The sequence below is a fragment of the Carassius gibelio genome, chromosome B19, assembly GCF_023724105.1.
Source record: "Carassius gibelio isolate Cgi1373 ecotype wild population from Czech Republic chromosome B19, carGib1.2-hapl.c, whole genome shotgun sequence".
NCBI lineage: Eukaryota > Metazoa > Chordata > Actinopteri > Cypriniformes > Cyprinidae > Carassius > Carassius gibelio.
Genome location: NC_068414.1, coordinates 33,429,782 through 33,436,233, shown reverse-complemented (window position 1 = coordinate 33,436,233; position 6,452 = coordinate 33,429,782).

The window sequence follows — 6,452 nt, the reverse complement described above, 5'->3', positions numbered from 1 at the left end:
TTTTCTTTCTTTTCTTTTTCTTTTATTTTTTGGTGACACCCCCATTTTAAAGGTGACATATCATGAAAATCTGACTTTTCCAGGTTTTAAGTGCTATAATCAGGTCCCCTGAGTAGCTACCAAGGAAATTTAAGATTAACCCAGTAACTTTGTCTGGTAAGCCTTTTCTGCAAGCCTGAGCGTGAGCATGTCTGATTTCTCTCCCCTAACGTGGCAAAGGGATCTCATTATAATATTAATAAATAGTAAATTTCAGCCCATGGTGCCTCATTTTGATTTCTCAAGAGACAACAGTGTAGCCTACCAATTCTAATGCCATGGTGAAAGTTTGAGCAAAACATAGGCTACTAACTATTCTGTCTTTGGCTGCACTGACGAGCACAGAACACTATTAAGAGAACCAGCCTCAGTAGAAAAGAGAGCAGTGGATTTATTTACTGTATAAAGCTGCTGCCACACAGTTCTAATATAAACATGATTTCTTTCCCAGGTGTTTACCTTCATAGACATAACTGACTGTTGTTTTTGTAACTCTTGTGTGTTTTCAACTTAAACTTGTGTGTGAGAACTTAATTTAGTACTCACATGCTGTGACAGGCACTTTCTGTCTGTGTGCACTCAGAAAACCGTATATAAGAAGTTTAAACTAGTATGGTTTACAACACATAATTCCAGCGCGATAAACACGATAATCATAACCAAAACATCTGTTTTTTTTAGAAGGCACGATCCATAATGGCTCTATTCTGGAAAAGGGGGCGGGGTGCAGCAGCTCATTTGCATTTAAAGAGACATGCTTTAATACAGCGTGTTTTTGCTTCCACTTTGCTTACAATTTGCTTACACATTCTGTGGACACCTGAGACCTAGGGTGCTTTCACACTAGCACTTTTGGTGCGCACCCAGGTTCGATTGACGTCAGAATTCGGTTCGTTTGGATGATGTGAACGCTGTCTTCCGTACTCGGATGCGCACCCGCGAACCGTACCTGAGTTCGCTTAAAAACGGTGGTCTGGGGTACACTTCATGTGAACTCTGGTACGGTTCGCTGCTTATGTGAATGCAATCGTACCAAATCGCGGAAGTGAACCGCTTTTAATGACAAATTATTTGATGAAAATGTGTGTTTGTGTGTGCGTTTCACTCACTTTCCTGATGAGCGTGACTGACGCGCTGCAAGCAGAGAGACATATTACATATTGTAAAAAGAGACATAATATGTCTCCTTTAATGTAGAAAACCCCACACACCATACATTTTTTAACTTACAAATGTTAAGACAAGACCAAAATAAATTAAAAATAAGTAACATTTCAGATTGACATTTTGCTCTAATAAAAATAAATAAATAAATAAATAAACTGAATGAACTTGCTACATTTTATTAATTTTATTTAATGATTTTGCTTAATCGCCTAAAACTCCCACAGCATGGGAGGCTGAAAACTATTTGCAGTGTCATATCTATTGACCTATTTAGTCCTCATTATGTGTCATAACTTTTTTATCATTACTTGGTTCTCTCGAGTTGTGTTCTTCTCATAAACATATGTTGTGTGAGGGTCTTTGGGGTGAGAAGATGATTAAAACATAATAATTATGTTAGACTATCTGAATAATTTCATGGTCAGTCAACATTAACACAGCACTGATCGAGTAATGTTACACAAGACAAAACTGAATACAGTTTTTAAACTCTGATGCATTAAAGTTCAAAATTAATAATAACAAAACATTCAGGTGATATTATCATGTCAACCAAAGAAGCTTATGAAGGAGGATAAAATCATGACAGTCATTTACCAGTAATATTACATTGAGCTGACTGTTGCTAGGCAGAATTTACAGTAGCAGGTTTATTCTAATTTGAGAATATATAGAGAAAAAAAAGTCTGATCTGACTGGAAACTTTAACGGGTAATTTTCTACTGTTATGCAGACATTATTTATATAAGTTTAGATTTTGTTCTGAAGTGTAATGTCCTCTTCTGTAAATAGTGTGCACACAATAAACGTGTAAGGGTAAGCATTATAAATATATAAAAAAAATCTTATCTTAATATTTGACAGTTCAAAATACACACATCACTTTTCTTTTTTTTTTTTTTTTTTAAAGAGTCTTAATATGACAATGACATGGACATGGACAGTGTCAAAAAAGAAACTTGATTCAGGCCCATATAAAAATTAGACAAAAAAATGGTCAAGACATAATTATATTTTGAAGGTCCTTTTTGTTGTGTTCTTGAGTAACATTGTATTGTTGACTGTACTTTGAAAGAGGAAGTCAGAACTGTTTAAGTTCTGTAAAGTAAAGAAGATCAATTTGCTACTCCTGTTTCATCTGCTTTGTTATTTAATAACTCATGACAGATGCCACACACTTTATAGCTAAAGTCTTAAATTCAATCACTGAATAGACATGATATTCATATTCTTATGATTCTCAACTAAGATAACATTCTGTAGGTGAATGTGGTATGCAGGCAAGCTTGACCAATCATGATTGTGTACCAGCAGTTACTAGGGAGAACTGAGCGAAGCAGGTTGTGTGTCAAATCACATTTGCTTTGGTGATTGAGAACAATATTTCAATCCCAGAATGAATATAACAATTTGGGTCAGTCCCCCAATCACTAATACAGCTCAATTAATTAACTTAAATAAAGAAACAATTATTTGACATAACAACTGCACATTTTCACTTAGGTGCAGTTTGGTGTCATTTCTCCTTCAAAAACAGGAAATTACTGTTTTATAGTGTCTATAATTAATATATAGGTATTTATTTTTGAATATTCTAAACCATCTCTGCTCAAACCTTTTTAAAACTTTTTTCTTTCTTAGAGCAAGTTTAATTTCTTGTCAAACATAACAAATCGTGATGTCCTCCCAGTATGCACACAACAAATATCAGCATAATTTGACTCAAGAATGAATGACTCTTATGAACAGGTCTGCCATTATTTGTAATATATTTGTATTTTCAGTTTCAGTGAAAACAAAAATTAACTTAATGACCTTTTTTTATAAGTCAAATGTAGCAAATTTTTTGTGGTGATTTTTGTGCTGATAGTCTACCCAATATGTATGTGGTTCCATTTAGGTCATCCTCTGTGCAGTTTGTGCCAGAAAACTTCAGAAAAATAAATTAATTTGAACAGATTATTGCTAAACCTTCAAGAAATATTTTTTCTTATAGGACCACCAGTGCACCCTCCCTAATATAGTGGTGAACAAATATTGGAATGCATTCTTTTTTTCTTTTTACTTTATAGACCATGAAAGAATATTTTAATTATAATGATAGCTAAATATATATTGTCTGATCTAAATAATCCCTTAAATTAAATGGTAATGAATGTTATTGAAAGAAAGAACAATTTTGCCTTACAATTGGTAACTCAGATAATGTGATGAGGTTCAGTGCTGCTGCTTATATCAGTATGGGACACACAAAGACCGGTTCCCTGTAAATGGCTGAATTATTATTTTTGTGCAACTTGCAGTTGCTACTTATTCACTTAGAATTTCATCTGCCTTAAACCTAATTTTAAGCTGTTACAGAAAAAAAATTATGTCAGGTATACAAAGATGCGATATCATTTAATTATATCGCATACATACATCTCTCAATAAAACTGTACAACATTACAATAATGGAAGCTCAGTAACCTTGGAAGAACACAAACATTATAAATTTCCTTTTTTGTTTTAATTTTTTAGTTAAATCCTTAAATCAAGCATTATTAAAAAGATAAATCTGTATACATGATTAATCTAGGATGAAATTCAGTAAATGGAAAATGTGCCATACTTGTCCAATATTACTCAAGGCTATTAGTTGCTAGGTAATTGATTGTAATATGCTGTGAATGAAATCACATTTGCTGTATTTGGTGACTAGAAAAAAAAAAGTAAAAGTACAGAGTGAAGAAGCGGCAGCCAAACATGCCAGCGTTCTCTCCACCAGAAGTCCTCATTCAAAAAAGAAAAAAATTGAACTCGCATCATATGACCCCTTTAAGAAGAAAAATGTTGACGAATGTTGAAAAAAGAAGGTGATCATGATCCTGTTTTGTGGACGCCTCAACATTCATCGGCCTAATTCAGGACAGTGATGAGTCTTCCTACAGACAGGAGGTTAAGAGCTGGCTGTCTGGTGCAGCTTTAACAACCTGGAGCTCTACACGCTCAAAACTGTGGAGAGGAGAAACCCCCTGCACTCCCCCCACTCACCATCATGAACAGCACTGTGGCAGTAGAGTCATTTGTATTCCTGGGTACCACCGTCTCTCAGGGACTGAAGTGGGACAATCACATCATCTCAATTGTAAAAAAAAGGCCCAGCAGAAGCTGTATTTCCTCTGACTGCTGAGGAAGTTCAACACGTGCCACAGGAGCTGTTGAAACAGTTCTATTCTGCCATTATTGAGTTGGTTCTGTGTTTATCCCTAACTATTTGGTTTGGTTCAGCTACCAAATCAGACATCAAGAGACTACAACGGATAGTCAGGACTGCTGAGAGATTAGGGGTGTCCCTCTGCCGAGCCTCCAAGATCTTTACATCTCCAGAGTGAGAAAAAGGGTAAGAAAATCACTCTGGACCCCTCACACCCAGCCCACTCTCTCTTTGAACTGTTGCCATCTGGGCAGCTCTACAGAGCACTGTGCAACAAAACAGACAGACACAAGAACAGTTTTTCCCCCAGGTCATATCCCACCTGAACATCACATATCACAGTAATGTATCAGTGCTGATGGTGAGAGTCCTGGATGTGAGTTGATCCAGCCTTACTAGCTGCTGCCTGTCTCTCTGTTAGCTGTTTTGATTAGCAGTTTTGTTTAATCATCATTATGCAACTACTCCAATAGCTGAAATCAGATAGCTGTGTGATTTACTGTATTGACCTATTGGGTTCCACTACTCACTTTTACCATTGCTTGTTTCTTCCTGGTTGTGATCTTCTCATAGGCATAGGTTTTGTCAGAGTGTTTGGGATGAGAACATGACTAAAATGCATGGAAAAATTGTGACATCTGAATTATCATTGGTCAGTCATAATTTTGATAAAGTAATCTACAACAAGGCTTACTAAAAGAACAAAGAGACATTCTGTAGCAAGATATGTAAATTCTGAAGCATTCCGATTTAAAAAAAACATTCAGGCGATATTATATCATATCAACCAATGGAACTTGTGAATGAGGGTGAAATCATGATATCACAGTCATTTACCAATGATATGCTGACATAGGTTTTCTGTATGAAGTTGAAAGCCTAAGAGTCTGATCTGCAGTCGTTCACACTCACTATGAACAAGAATACATGAGTGCAGAAATGCAGAGTACAATTTTCTAATTAAACATCTTCAGTCATCCAACTTTTCATAATCCAATAAAGAAAAGATTAATATTGAAAAAGAAAATTATATTGTTATTGTTTGCTATACAATTAATATACTTTTTTAACATCAGATAGAACAGTCATGGCCTAATGGTTAGAGCAGGGGATCCCAAACTTTTTAGCCCGCGACCCCCATGATAAATGCGCTGCTGCCCCGCGACTGTCTAATTATAATGAAAAAGATTATTATTGCCTCTTCCCTTGACATCAGTGTGTATTTTACAAACTCTAAATAATTGTTTTTTCTAGTACTTATATGTCTGAAACCTAAAATAAACATTATGTGGTTGAAAACACTGAAAAGTTGTGATGACAGCTCTGAGCGCACTTGTCTCTGGCTCAGCGCCAGCCAACTCGCGAGAGCACATTTGAATTTCACGTCATGCACTGACCGGTGTGGTCGTACACTCCAGGGACTAGCCTAGACTGATCACACCGATGTGATCGTACGTGCGAAAGAGTTAAATTAATTGAAACAAAAATATATAAAGCCTATATCGAAATCATCTCGCGACCCCTGCGCCGGGGTCCCGCAACCCACCGTGGGGTCGCGACCCCCATTTTGGGAACCACTGGGTTAGAGAGTCTGACTTGTAACATAAATGGGTTCAAGTCTTGGGATTGGCACTCTCTTCCCCCCCAAAATACCACGACTGACGTGTCCTTAATGAGCAAGGCACTGAACCCCCAACTGCTCCCTGGGTGCCGCAGCACTATGACTGGCCACTGCTCCGTGTGTGTGTTCACCACTCACTGCTGTTTGTGTGTGCACTTGAATGGGTGAAATGAAGAGCACAGATTCAGAGTATGGGTTACCACATCACACCCTTTCCTTTCAACAAATTTATGTAAGCTCTTGGAGGTAACACTTTCACATTTTAATTTTTATATTGTCACTTTTATTGTCTCCATTCCTTTCTATAAAACAGGAAATTACTAGATCTAGAATTATTATTTTCTTGTGAACCTGCACAGTCACTGTTGTTATTTATAGGTTCCAGTATGGGATTTTATAAGATAATAAGTTGATAAGTTAAATATTTTT